Source organism: Schistocerca americana, chromosome 1 (genome assembly GCF_021461395.2).
Source record: "Schistocerca americana isolate TAMUIC-IGC-003095 chromosome 1, iqSchAmer2.1, whole genome shotgun sequence".
Classification (NCBI taxonomy): Eukaryota; Metazoa; Arthropoda; class Insecta; order Orthoptera; family Acrididae; genus Schistocerca; species Schistocerca americana.
The window spans coordinates 91,272,353-91,287,870 of record NC_060119.1 but is presented as its reverse complement, the minus strand read 5'-3'; the positions used below and the strand labels follow the sequence as shown (position 1 = coordinate 91,287,870).

At 40.4% G+C, this 15,518-nt stretch overlaps 1 protein-coding gene across 3 annotated transcripts in view; it reads right to left on the bottom strand.

Moving 5' to 3' along the window:
- LOC124548747 (titin-like) overlaps nt 1-15,518 on the bottom strand; it is a 491,683-nt gene that overhangs the window by 296,883 nt on the left and 179,282 nt on the right. The gene's annotated exons all lie outside the window — the stretch shown is intronic.

Here is a 15,518-nt window from a genome sequence, read left to right as displayed (position 1 = left end):
GGTATACAGAGTGTCTTAAAATCTTTGCATAAAACAGCTAAAGTTTAAAAAGTTTACTAGCGGGATTTTAAAATATAACAAACTAATTTTATCTCCCATTCATTCGAATACATGCAAGAAAACTTTAACTGGCTCGAAGTGTACAGACCGCTAATACTGAACTTCTGACTCAAGTAATTGAGGGTGCTGGCGGAAATGTTCAGTGAAGAAGGCAGCCTGCTGCTCACAAAATTTCCATTAAAGGACATCGATATTAAGTAAAGAGATGAGCAGTTCGAGAAGATCATTGGCTCAGTGATGTAGGAGAAGAAAGAGTTCTGTAAACTATAAACATAAACATAAGACATAATTGGTGGAGCAGTATGACTTTAGCGCAACAATGGATAGTAGTGAAACTTGGACAATAGGGAAAGGGCCGAGGAAACGTGAGGCCATTCAGTTGAGATTCTGCATAACGACGTTAATAGTACCAAAATGTAGATATCAAGAGATTGCCTAAGATCTAAAACAGTAAGAATGCCGACAGTGAGTGTACGATACGAGGGCTGTTCGGATGGTAAGGAACGACTGGTCGGGGAATGGAAACTACAGTAAAAATCCAAACGGTTTTTTTTCCACGGTTAGCCAAACTTTCCAGCTACTTATCTGCATAGTCACCGCTCACACTTACAAGGGAACCTCCCCATCGCACCCCCCTCAGATTTAGTTATAAGTTGGCACAGTGGATAGGCCTTGAAAAACTGAACACAGATCAATCGAGAAAACAGGAAGAAGTTGTGTGAAACTATGAAAAAAATTAGTAAAATATACAAACTCAGTAGTCCTTCGGAAGATAGACAACATAATGGATCATGTGAGCTTGGGAGCCCCGTGGTTCCGTGGTTAGAGTGAGTAGCTGCGGAACGAGAGGTCCTTGGTTCAAATCTTCCCTCGACTGAAAATTTCACTTTCTTTATTTTCGCAAAGTTATGATCTGTCCGTTCGTTCATTGACGTCTCTGTTCACTGTAATAAGTTTAGTGCCCGTGTTTTGCGACCGCACCGCAAAACCGTGCGATTAGTAGACGAAAAGACGTGCCTCTCCAATGGGAACCGAAAACATTTGATCGCAAGGTAATAGGTCAACCGATTCCTCCACAGGAAAACACATCTGATATATTCTATACGACACTGGTGACGGCATGACAGGAATATGTTGTCGAACTATCTAACTTGTACACTTAGCGAATGGGTAACAAGATTCTTCTACCTTGCCCGATTTAGGTTTTCTTGTGGATGTGATAATCATTCCCAAAAAAGTGACGAAAACATAAGAGTTTGTCACATAAACTGAAAATAAAAAATTAAACTTTTCCCTCGAGGGAAGACTTGAACCTAGGACCTCTCGTTCCGTAGCTGCTCTCGCTAACCACGGGACCAAGGCGCTCCTTTACTCCCATTCTCCTTTATGTTACATATCTTCGCATGGACTACTCAGTTTGTATAGTTTACTAATTTTTTTTCACAGTTCCACACAACTTCCACACAACGACGTTTCAGTTTTTGTTGTCTACTAACCAAGAGTGTTCCATCTGCATACTACCTACTCCAGTAAATTGGTAGAGTAATTTTCAATTATAAAACCTTAAGAATGAGCGTCTGTAAGTGAGGAAGAACATTAGAAGCAAATGAGGAACTTGAATTTCGCTGTGACTACCCTCTTTCATACAGAGCGTATGACCGGTTTATAGACAAAACACACAGCATATGCTCGCCATAAAGTATGCCTTGCCGCCTCTCAGGTGCATAAAACTACGCAAAAGGACGCTTAGCATCACTAGGAAGCATCAGCGATGTTTCGAACAAAAGTTGTTCCCCATGATGTGATTATCACCCCTAGGAGAGAGTACTGGTCAAATCTAAAAAAGTGTTATAAACATGAGTGCGAAAACGAATACTCTGTTGACATCATAGGACATTCTATCATATGACAGCCATCTGTTTACTCTACAGAAATTGCTCATTGTGGCTACTGTTCATTCTTACACATCCTTGAGGCTTCCTCAAACAACCATGAAACCGTGCGAACACACCTGGCTGCCCTCAGAGTTGGTCACATGCATGGGTCACATGGCCCGTTACTTGTATACGTAGTCGACGGGTATGGAGTACTATCTCTCTGTCTTTGGCCTAACCCTACGCAGCAGTGTAGTGACATCTCGTGGTGAGCCCCTGGACGACCTGTCTCCACGAAGCTGTTTTGGGCACGGTGACTTGCCCGCTGCAAGCCCATCTTGGTCACGCTCTTAATATCGTTTACCCACCATAATGGTGCGCGCCCTCTCGGTCTTCGACCGTCGACTTTCCTTCTATCATTGTTCTTTCCACTGCCTCATGCCTTCTGGCAACGTGACCAAAATATTTCAGCTGATTTTGGTTGTCAAGTGTCGACAGCGTTGTTCTGATGCCGATGTACCTCAAGATCGATTCATTAATTCTATGTGCTCTCTGTGGTACTCGAAGTAATCTTCTATAACACAGCATTTCCAGAGCATCAATCTTGGGACGATCCGCCGTCTCTTTCATCCAAGTTACTGCTGCACAGGTCGCGATAGGGAACATCAGAATTGGGACGAGGGTGAGCTTTGTCTTGGCAGAGACGGAGGTGTCTTTCCAGATGCGACCGAGTTTTGTTGTAGAATTTCTCGCAATCGAAATGAGCCCAAGGATCTCAGGCTCGCTATCAAAATATTCGAAGTGTTTGACGACCTCGAGCTAGCAATATTTGTAACATCAGGTCTGTTGTCATTAGTGAGCCATTAGTGATCTACAATCATCACTTGGGTCTTTGTATTGTTGATTTCAAGACCATATTCTCTGCATCGTTCGGCCAGCCTTCGCATGATGGTTTCCAGTTGATTGTCTGTTGCAGTTATGTATATCATCTGAGTACCTGATATTGTTGATTTTTTTGCCACCTTCAGCGATGACAGTCTTCAAGAACATCCCTCATAATATGCTCACTATATGCATTGGACACTAGTGGAAAGAGCATGCAACGTTGTCTCACGTCAGCATTAGCAGGAAAGATGTCTAAGAAGGTCTTACTGAATCATATTTTCGCTGTGTTCGAAAAGTTGGTGTACACATCTCGATGAGGATAGTCCATAAGTGTGACCATTTCACCTTGTCGAAAACGTTCTTGTAATCCACGAAACACATAAACATTTCAGTATTATACTCCTCTGCCTTCTCTATAAGCTGTCCGATGTTTAGAATATGTTCACGGTCTCCGTTACCTGGGATAAACACAGTTTCTCCATCTGATATTTATGAAAGTAAGAAAAGCTACAGCTTCTCATTCAATATATTAAGCCTGATTGTACTGGTGTGGAATTAAGTATTGCCTTTAAGTGTACTCATTGGCAGAAATTTAAACGATTTCTCCAAATGAAAAAAAAAAAATTATGTTTGCAGTAAATGGGCGATAACTCTTGAATAGATTCCCTTTTCGAACATTTTGCGGAAAAATGATGCAAGGAGTGACACTGCCTAATAGTTACTGACATGTGTAAAGTCCCTTTCTTACAGGAAGACCTAAAATGTGGTATTTTAATCGTCTTGGGGAAATATCTCAACTTAATCATGTATTTAGACATGTGACGAAGAACAGAGAGCCACGATGTTTAGTGTGTTATCACCAAGTCCATAGGACCGTTCACATTTGTGGTTAGTCTGTGTTGAAATTTGTTCTCTTCTCATCCTCAGTCGAATTCGCATTGTTATTGATTTTGAAGAAACATTGCGTACCCAATTTTATACTTTAGAAATATCAAAATTCTTAGGTGGGCGTCTTGATGAAAGGTTAAGCTGAAAGTACAACATGGTATACCTGCCAAAACTTTTAGGTTCAGGTACTTTTGCCATCAGAGTAAGTGACAACTCCGGGGGAACAGAAATTAAGAAGTTTTAATCTGCCAGGAAGTGTCAGGAAACCTATAGTTCTCAAATGCGACGCAATTTGTACGTCGTATCGTCAGTGTGTGGGTACTATTGTTACAGAAAGAGGACAGTTGTGCATCGGATAAAAGATACCAGACTCCCAGGAGGGCATCTATGTAGTGACTTTCTGTGTTAGTCCGCTGTAGAAAAGTTGTCATGTAGCATACAAATTTCAATCGTGACGCGATTTCTGTGTTGCATCGTCATTGGAAAGGTGTAAGAGTTACAGTAAATGTGCAATGGTCCATCGGATACAAGCTACAGGACTCCCACGCGATGTTAGATGGGGTGTCCCTAGGCGCGTTACTCTTTTGGAGATAATTGGCAAGAAACCTAAAGAAGTGAATGACTTTCATATATTAATTCACTGATATCCTACGGATTAATATTGTGGGGTAGCTCCCGAATTAGATACAAAGAATTCTTTGCAGTTAAGAAAGTAATTACTATTGTGTGTGCCATTCAAAAATTGGTGTATGTTTAAGCACTTGGGAATATTAATGTCAACCTCCCATCATATGTATTCACTGATGATATTTGTTGTCAACAGCCCACAGAAGTTTGAGAATAATAGTAGTATTCACAAATACTAAAAGGGAAAAAACCTGTAATGCAAAGCTATGAAACTCGTTGATAAAGAAAATAAAAGGCTGACCGAGTCCTGAAATTTCTTCAAAAGTTTATTACAGCTTTTTATTCTTAAGAGCGTCTTCTGTGCAACTGAGAAATTCTTAAATAGACGTAAGTACTCTCAAATCTGTAAATGGCCAACATATTGTCATGTAAATATCGTTCTCAATTGTCTGAGTATTATCTTGTTTAGCACTTTCCATATGATAAGATTTGGTCTATGGGATAAGGAACTAACGCCCTAGCTAGCGAATGATCAACTTTTTGAGAAACTGTCTCGTGATGATTTGCACATTCTTGGGCGTAACATTGCCAAGGTTAGATAATTTACAATGTGTGACAGTGGAGCTATCAGAGCTGCTGAAAGATTGAACGGAAGTGACATGCATGTGACAATCTTCATGCACTATTTTATCAAGCACTCAGCTACACTACGTAGCACTACAACAAAATTGAACAGAGATGCAGAAAACTTAGTTATTTGCACAGTGGACCCAAAATAAGAATAACTAAAAATGTAATTCACCAAGTCCGCTGTGGTAGAATAAAATTCATGCAACAATGGTGGATGAGTTCACTTGTAATCATGCAGAATGTGAAATAACTCATGAACATAGAATGTAGTATTGTGATTATCAGTTTATGCACAGTATTGAAAATACTGTTGAAAGGGATGAGCTAGAGTTTAAAAAATAATTAGGTGCACAGTTTTGAACAAAGAAATATTAAAAATGGTATGAGACGATATAGTGATAAACCTTACAGGAAATGCAGACAGCACATATAATTGAAAAAGAACTTTTTAGACGATTGTTATCTTTCATGGCGCTGGGATTAAGAGTAAAAAATCCAAATAAGAATTTACAATGGAAATATAATTCATTTATACCTGTCTTAATGTAATATGAACAGAATATGTACATGTATTAATAACTGTTTTTAAGAACTCATTTAAGAAATTTGTTAAAAAACAATTAAAATAAGAAAAAGAGAAACTTAGAAACACAATAATGACTTCTCTTATTGACAAGTGTTTATTTATATACACAAGACTATTATGTAAGAGCGAGTTTGATATCAGAAGGACGAAATTTTTAATATAATTTAATAGCAAATAATATAGTCTAACCAGTACTTAAATACACATCATTCAAAAGTAGGAAGCAAAAAATATGGAAAAGGTCAGTAAAGAAAAGGACCAAGAAACTGAATATAATAGAATTTAATAGGATTTAAATTCTATAAACAAATGATATTGAACTAGACAACAGTCGAAAATGGGAACTAGTTTTTGGAATAGATTATGATGTACCATACTGTATGTATGTAGTACTTAAGAAAGAAGTGTGACAACGAGACAAATGAAATTAAAGAGAGAACTAGATTCATAGCCAGTGACATCGAGCCAACTTCCACAAAATGCATAACCTCATTTTAATATTATACAAGTTTTTTATAGTTCTCCTTTCAGTATTTTACATGTTTTTTTTTGTTCTTAAACATGGCCGCCTTGTGCATAAACACTGCCATAGGTATAGTTAATCTACACGACACAAACATTCTAACAAAGGGAAGGGGTCAAAATAGTTAGGGAATCAAAAAAGAAACCTGGCGACTACTGAAGTTTCAAATAAATTTCAAGAACATACTGTGATTTTTCTGATCGAGGTATAAATTTCCCCTCCATATTCATTCAAGTGTCAGATTGTATCACGATTTTGTTTATCTCGTTAGTATCCATGTCTGTGAGAAGCATCCTGTACACTTATACACAAGATAACAGAATTACACAGCGAACGAAACCTCGCAGTTGCCACTGATCATTTTATACGCAAAATTTCGTTTAATTTCACTAATGCTGTGAAAGTGAATAAACTGTAGACGCAGGATGAGCAGTGTGTGGAATGTATTACACACTCTTTCGATGAGTCGACTCACTTTTGCAAATGGATTTAGAGAAAAAGTATAAGTGGAGGTGAGAATACATGAAAGTGTTATAGAGGCTCACGTAGTGGAGGCTCTACTAAAAAGGCATAATGCTGAGGATATCTGGAATTGTTTCCGTGCATGATTGAAAAACTTCCAGTTTGTCAGACAAGAAAGAAAAAACTGCAAAAAACATACCACATAAATTAAGTGATAAGAAGGTTTGAAGTTCAGAATCCGCTTAAGAATTGCATATGAGTAATTGTTGAAAATTCGTGTGTGTTTCTTTGAGTAAAAAAAATTAATGTAGCCACGTGTTTAGACAGGTAATCTTTAGGTAATTATCACAGAAGAATAATGCCCAGTTCTTTTCAGTCAAAATACGTGTTCTTTCATGCTCCCACCAACAATATTTTGAGTGAATGGTTGCATGTATGAAATTTCTGTTGTTTGATGTTTGTCTCCAGAGAACACATAATTCATCTTATATATAGAAAAAACAAAAGCGGAACGTGACAGTAGATGAATGTTGAATTTTACGGGTTTTTGGTAGGTACTACAGTGAGCAGATATAGTTCATTTGCACGAACTATGTTACTTCAAACATTGTTCTTTATAAATGAAACAGGATTGTGTTGCGGACGTTAGTTGAGAATCCATGACACCTATGAGGGACAAGTGCCAAGCAATAAGTAACTTATTTACAATCCCTCTCAAATTTTCAGCTGGATTTTGGTGTTTGATAAGCATGCAATTTTGTCGTATTTTCGGATGCTACGACAAACCTGCTACAAGGCTAAATTGTCGCTTTCCTTGCGTGGAATAATATTGCATTGAGGATTCAGAAGTAAGCGTTGTGAGTAGAAGCGTTGCAGGGTAGCCTATGTATGCAGGCGAACTCAGTAGCAGCCATAGCGGGTGTTTCATACAGTGGTGAGGCAACGTAAGTACTACGGTTCCACCGAAATTCTTAGTAGACAGTCGTGATATGGTCTCACAAGCAGTTCATTCTGAACCTGTAATAATGGATCTCTAAAATCTTGCAGTATCGAGCCACGTTTCAATATTCGCCGTTTCACAGTTCGTGTTGACGGCTTTGTTGTACTGGGATCGTCATGAACTGCAAAATACATGTAAACCGCTAGTGCATTCACATGAGTTGTCTTACAGACGGGGCGATTGCAAAGTTAGTGATTTGTAACAAAATTATGTTATCGTCTTGAATGTATGACCGCTGCCTGCTTGTAGCTCGAATTATTAAAACCAGCTATTTAACCCTTCAAAAATTCTACTTCTCTAGTCCTGAAAAACAGATATTTGTATGCTCCATAATTATTCATCCGCCCTGAATTTAATCCTAACAGCGTTTCTCTTGAAGCCTTGAAAAAGAATGCAGTCAGAAAGCGTCAAATATGAAGAACTGGGGGAATGAAGTGGCAGCTGGGAAATTTCGCCATGAATATTGCATCCAGCAGAGTGATTGCATAGCCCGATTGAGACAGAATATTTTTCTTTGCCAAGAGAGTGCCTTTTTCTACTGAGTTCCTTATGAAGTAGTAAGGGAGATCCGGTAACGTTGTATCGGACAAGAGCTGTTTCCAAATCATAGCGCTAGTGGTAGCACATATGGTGCTGGTGCAATGTGGGCCATGGCAGAACAAGATCTCTCACGCGATTTTGCATCAAAACAACAGAGCGTTTAAAAGTGACTGACAACAAATTTCTGTTTCTAGTGAGATTTTCGGTGCACGAACTTAACTTTGGAATGTTGCGTTTTGTTGGCCAATAAGTAATATTACATTTTTATTGTGTCTTTAGATAGACCTGATAATATTATCTACGTTGTGGGTCTTGACTATGTCTGGCCCAAGTAATAACCATGGGAATGTTAAACAACCACAGCAGTACTTTGGGGTTGTACCAGACACAACAGATAGCATAAAATTAGAATTTTTTACGTTTCTATTGCTCCAACAGGCAAACATGGATCAAACATGACATAAATGAGATGAAAATAGCAAGAAGGAAACTGCAGAAAAAGTCTGAATTGTTGAAATGATAGTGAGAGAAGCGAATTAGATATATTCAGTTCCAAGAAATACTTAGTGATACACTTACATCTTGAAAGGAAAACAAAGAGGTGACCATGAAAACTGTTTCAGAAAAAAAAAATTTTTTTTCGGAGGACGTTCAGTGATGAACAGGAAACAGTATTGTACGATCCTGTTAAATACTTGGACAGCCAGGTTATGCATTTGAGTAAGTGCAAGTATGCAGAGCTGCTAAAAATAAAATATCGTTTCAATAAGACAAAAATGAAAGCGGGTGAAGACTTTTACTGTGATTTTATGAAGCGATATGAAGTCGTAAAGCTGAGGACAACTGAATCCACGAGTTCGTAGCGGGCAGCGTTTTCAACAAGGAATAAGTTGGCAGATTTTTTGACAAATTGGGTGAGCTGATGCACGAGTGTAAATTCACCATGCAAATATTTTTAACATAGTTATAACTTGTGCCCATACTGACAGGCTTAAAGTCATGTCTGTGAAAGGCAAAAATCAAATAGGAAAACTAACTTCAGCCGAAACAGGCACAAATGTCACCCTTTTGCTCTCTGTAGATGCTTCTTGTCTGTACCACCAATTTGTGTATTTCCTTGCGCCAGACTAGATAGTGACTTGAAAAAGGATGCAAGGATGCACAACAGCCAAATAGCTGGATAACTATCGAGGATTTTCTGAAATGGTTGCAACTTTTTAAAGATATGGTGAATCCAACCGAAAAAGATCCTCCCTTTTTGACTATTTTTCGACCGTGACTGTCTCAAGAAATATGTAAAGTTTTTTAACTACCGCTACCAGTCACAAAATTTGTTAACTAATATATTATTTATTTAGTGTACGACATGTTTCGAGGGAATATCTCATCATCAGGCTATATGGCATTAACGAAAACAATGTCACAAATTTTGTGACTGGTAGCGGTAGTTAGAAACCTTTACATAAGACCCTCCCTGCTGATTGCGAGTGGTTACTCAAACCAAAAATATTTTGTAGTGATAGCTTTTACCCTTGTTTTCCCCTCCAACACCAGTTACATAAAACTTTACAGGCTCTTCAAAAGTGCATACCGCGAGGCATGCTCTTTCTGGACGCGAAAATTTCCAACTTGCACATTACGCTAAACGACATAGTTGTATTGGTAAATATTGCCTTTTCTAAAATACGTCGAATAGAAATGTTACTGTCAGGCTTCATGCACACAGTTATTTTGCCATTAGACGGATGTGTTTTCAGCGATTTAAATTGTGCGCCATCGCTGAACAAGTCAAGATTTGAAAGAGCCTTTCCATGTTCCCTACACATCTAACATGACAAGGCCAATGTACGATCAAGGAAGATCTATCGTACATCAAACGTCTGTGAAAAGGTTTATTTCCCTAGTACTTCTACTTCCTCACCATTGGATGTGTCTTCAGAACAAGACAAATGAAGAGATGGGAGAAGACCAGGAAGACCGATTAAGTAGTGGTGCTGAAGGAGCAAACTGCCCTGTGGCTGACTCTTATAGAATGCCGATTTCATCTCTTTCGAACTGTTCCAGCACAAAATTTGAAACGTGAAAAATCATAGAGAACAAAGTGAAATCCCCCTGCCGACGCCACTGAAAGTATAGCTTAATCAGAAGAAACAGAAAGAAAGGGAGACAAGGATTTTAGCCGAAATAAAAAGTAGTTAAGAGAAGAGAATCGCTTAAAGGAAGAGAAAGAGAGGAGAAGAAAAGCTGAAAAGCAGTTCAACCATAGAAATTTAAAGTACCGTCCAGGGCCGAAACTGAAAGAAAAATGATAAAATTCTAAAAGAAAAAAACTAAAACAAAACTGAAGTTCCAAAAGAAAGACGGAAAGAGAACCAAACAGACATTCCGAATAATTTGCAATGAATGACTGGATTCAGTGTCACGTTTATAAGGGTTGAGCCCATGACAATTGTGCTCTTATCTAGCTGAACAGTCTTTGATACACGTGTGATGGATTTTTTTTTTACTAAATGTCAAACTAATAAGTTGATTTGGATTTATCATGTTCAAAACTTTAATTCAATGACTTTTATTTTCAATTTTCGCTATTTTGAGTCACTCTTATCGAGACGTGGTAACTTAATGCTAACGATGTATAACTTGTACTTACGTCAAATAAATGTTTATAACCAATTACGGTATAGTTCAAATCCTTTTGTAGCAAAAATTACATTTTTTACACATTTCAGTTGCATATCCGATAGAACGCCTCAAAAATTAACAGATGAAAATGTAAAGAGATGAAAAATATAAAGAAGACAATACATGTATAATCTTACGACAGTGGGTGTTATAATTCTATTAAGTAACGTACAACAGTATTGTTTAGTGTGAAGAACGTTGCAAGACCGTCTTCAGTAAAAATTCTAATTATGAGAAACCTTACGTGTCAGATACTCTTTTGGGGTGCACTCAGCCTCTTGACGCCAATTGAGGAGCTACTCGACCGAATAGTAGCGGCTTCGGTCAAGAATACCATCATAACGACCGGGAGAGCGGTATGCTGACCCTACGCCCCTCCTATCTGCATCCTCCACATGAAGATGACACGGCGAACGGATGGTCTCGGTAGGCCACTCGTGGCCTGAAGACGGAGTGCTTTTTTTGTTTTTACGTGTCAGATACTACCCGACTTTTCTCTAGATGTATGTCAGAATGTGACGTGATATGGCCCTATGATCGTCTTTCCTACTGCAGATAGCTGATACATGTCAAGCCAAATGAAAGAAAAATCACTTGCCGCATTGTTTCCATCAGATCAAGTGGTCTCCGCCTTCCCTGTACGCAAAAAGGTCTATCTATACTATTGGATTGCAGTTTAACATGTACTGCTACTGAGAAATGTCCCAGAATTCCCCTTCTGGGAATTACAAGCAACTGGGCGCTTACTTGTCGATGGTTTTGTCATTCGCAGAACTTAGACGCAGGATATTAGGTAGCTGCACGCTTGAATGATTCCAGTCTTTAATATTTCGCTGTTTGTTACTTGGCTGTTGTCCATATAGTGTGGTGTGTCTGCAAGAGGAAAGCGTGGAGAAGAAATGATTTTAGAATGGATCTTTTGGTAGGTGTGTGTTTATTTTACTGTGAGAAAAGAAAGAATTATACAGCAGCAGCAAAAGTTGCTAACAAATAATTCGAATGGCGAAATATTGGTTAGCCATTTGAATGTGATGAAAGGTCTAGTGTGCATTTTGTAGGACGTATGGGGAATGAGCAGACAGGGTGAAACTCGCACTGTGGAACACTTGGCTCCCAGGCCTGAGCTGTCCCATTTGGAAATGAAGCTCTTATCTATGAAGAAACTCCACCCCATAAAAATTGCAGTAATATCCAGTTAGATCTCGACAAAATATCAGCCTCGAGCAGAGACTGATGACTAACACTTAATGTATGGAAATACAAAATTGAGTACTTGGCGAAAAGTAAAAAAACGGTATTCTTTGACTGACGGATTAGTACGTGAGAACCAGAGCAAGTTGTGTCGTACAAATATTGATGTATGAAATGGAGTTACCAGGTTGGCCCGGTGTAGTCAAAGCAAATGACTGGCCACAATTTACTCGTATGAGGCTGAGAAGCAGCAGTTTCTTTACAAAAGGGATTGCATACAAAACACTTGTATGTCCCATACTCGAATATTGCTCATGTATGGCCGGTCTGACGAGGGACATCAACGATGTTCAAAGAGGGGCAGTGCGAAGAGTAATGAGTATGTTCAAATTGTTCAAACGCGTGTGAAACCTTATGGGACTTAACTGCTAAGGTCATCAGTCCCTAAGCTTACACACTACTTAGCCTAAATTATCCTAAGGACAAACACACACACCCATGCCCGAGGGAGGACTCGAACCTCCGCCGGGACCAGCCAATGAGTGTGTCTGACTGACAAATGAGTACTAAAACGTAAACTTTCACGGCCGGAAATATCATGTCCATTATAATTATCCGGGCTGTTATGCCGTGGTCGGTTGATGAATTCTGTGGTGATTCCCAACGTTTCGTCTCCGACTGCGGGAGACGTCTTCAAGGGGGTCCGTGGCTTGATGGAAGGTCCAACACACACACTGGCTCGCTACTGACTGCCGCTATATTCCGTGTCCGCGCGCCCCCGCGCCGCGGCGTGACGTCACGTGTTTTGAAAACGTCAGTGCAATTGGCCGCTGTCCGTCGCCGTCGATCGCCGTTGCCATCACCCAGTAGTGGACGAGTGGTACACATCTTCTTTAACACCGGCATCCATATACCGTTTAATTTGACGCCCTCCTCCTTCCGGTTGAAATTATTTGGGTGTTTAGCGATTTCGATTGCCTCCCTGTAGAGCCTTTCGTAGTATCCGCTCGTGGCCGCTAGTACTTGCGTCTCCTCGAAACGTTGGGAATCACCACAGAATTCATCAACCGACCACGGCATAACAGCCCGGATAATTATAATGGACATGATATTTCCGGCCGTGAAAGTTTACATTTTAGTATCAGACGCCTCTACGGGGAAGAGATGTCAAGAGAAGTGCGACGCCTGGAAGGACTCCAGAAGAAGAGAGTGCAGCTTTTGTGTTCCCTCACATTCCTGTCTCGTTGCAGAGCCGTCGGCGTTATACCGAAGTTTCTGAAGATAAAGCGACTGTTCTATTCGGGAAAGGCACAACGCATTTTCAAACGGACTGAGGAGGCCTGACTACGAGAGCGCATTCAGCAGACCCGACGGGACTTGGCAAGCACAAACTGTAAGTTAATGTCTCTCCATATTACGATCAGTAATAAACTGTGCAGCGGTGACTGGGATAAAATTGATAGACTACTGCATGATACCATGGGGAAGCGTATGTTGACGACGTCTAGTAGACAGAAGAAGAAGTTTGATAATTTGCTACCTAATCAGACTGTTCGGCATTTAGACGTTTCCCGGACCATTATCAATTTGTCCAAACGTTCGTTATCTGACGATGAGACATCTGTGCTTGTCAAGGGAGGAAATTTTGCTGTTAGTCCGCGTTTTGTGCCCACGGGAGAAATTATAGCCAATGTAGAAGCTGGAATTCGCAGTGTAGATTCTGTAACAGCTGAAGACATCCGTATAGAAACAGTGAGAATATTAGCCAATGCAAAACCGCCGAAAACTAATATAACTGTGGGTGAGAGAAGAGCTTTAAAACTCCTGAATGACGACGATAGTATTTTGGTTCTCCCAGCTGACAAAGGAAGCGCAACGGTGGTTATGGATGTGGCCGACTATCAGAGAAAAATTACGGATCTACTGGATCCGCAAGCATATAGGAAGCTGAATGAGGACCCCACTAATAACGTTCTCAGAACTGTGTCGCGGTTAATAAAAAAGTCCTCCAGTGAAGAGAGTGTGCAGAAAGGTCTCTGCAGTTCGGTTGCGCTACCATCGAGGCTTTATGGATTGCCCAAAATTCATAAAGAAAATGTTCCGTTAAGACCGATACTAAGTGCCATTGGTTCGCCCACCTACTCGTTAGCCAAGTTTTTGACTACGCTGTTAAAACCACATGTGGGCCGTTCGGACTCGTATATAAAGAATTCGACACATTTCATCAGCAGATTGAATGGCATAGTGGTCCAGCCGGAGGACATATTGGTCAGCTTCGATGTGGTATCGCTGTTTACCATGGTTCCACTTAATGATGTATTGGAATAGCTGGATCGAATTTTTCCTGCCGATATTTTAGAGCTGTTTAAGTGTTGTTTGACGACCACATACTTTAAGTGGAATGAACAGTTTTATGAACAAACGGATGGCGTGGCTATGGGAAGCCCCCTAAGTCCCGTAATTGCTAACTTCTTTATGGAGAAATTCGAAGAACAGGCCTTAGGTACTGCCAGCAAGAAACCAAATGTATGGTTCCGATACGTGGATGACGGCTCTGAGCACTATGGGACTTAACTTCTGTGGTCATCAGTCCCCTAGAACTTAGAACTACTTAAACCTAACTAACCTAAGGACATCACATACATCCATGCCCGAGGCAGGATTCGAACCTGCGACCGTAGCAGTCGCGCGGTTCCGGACTGAGCGCCTTAACCGCGAGACCACCGCGGCCGGCACGTGGATGACACGTTTGTGTTGTGGAGACACAGTAGGGAGGAACTAAGCCGGTTCCACGAACATCTGAACAGTATAAACTCAAGAATTCAGTTTACAATGGAGGAGGAGGTAGACGGCAAACTACATTTCCTCGATGTGCTTGTGTTTAGAAACGAAAATGGTAGTTTGGGCCACTCAGTGTACCGCAAACCCACGCACACGGACCGTTATTTGCACCGGGATTCGAACCACCACCTACAACAGAAGCGGGGTGTTATCAAGACGTTAGCGGACAGAGCTAGAAATATTTGTGAGCCTGAGTTGCTCGACGCTGAGATGGAACGTCTCCACAATGCACTAACGAAGAACGGATATTCGTCCGCCGAAATAAAACGTGCGTTGAGGCAGCCACGCAGAAATCATACTGACGTACAGGCTACTGCAAAATCTAAGGTTTTCCTGCCGTTTGTTAAAAATGTAACGGAAAGAATAGGGAGGATCTTGACGAAGCGGAATATTACCGTAATTTACAAGCCCACCAGGAACATACAGGAATACCTTAAGCCTGCCAAGGACGCTCGCAAACCATTGGAAAAATCTGGAATGTATAGGATCCCATGCAGCTGTGGTGATGTTTATGTGGGTACCACCAAAAGAACTGTTTCTAAACGTCTGGAAGAGCACAAGGGAAATTGTAGAAGAGGAGAAACGGAACGATCAGTTGTTGCGGAGCACGCTTTCCAGCCAGGGAACCACAATATTCGTTTCGAAGAGACGCAAGTACTAGCGGCCACGAGCGGATACTACGAAAGGCTCTACAGGGAGGCAATCGAAATCGCTAAACACCCAAATAAT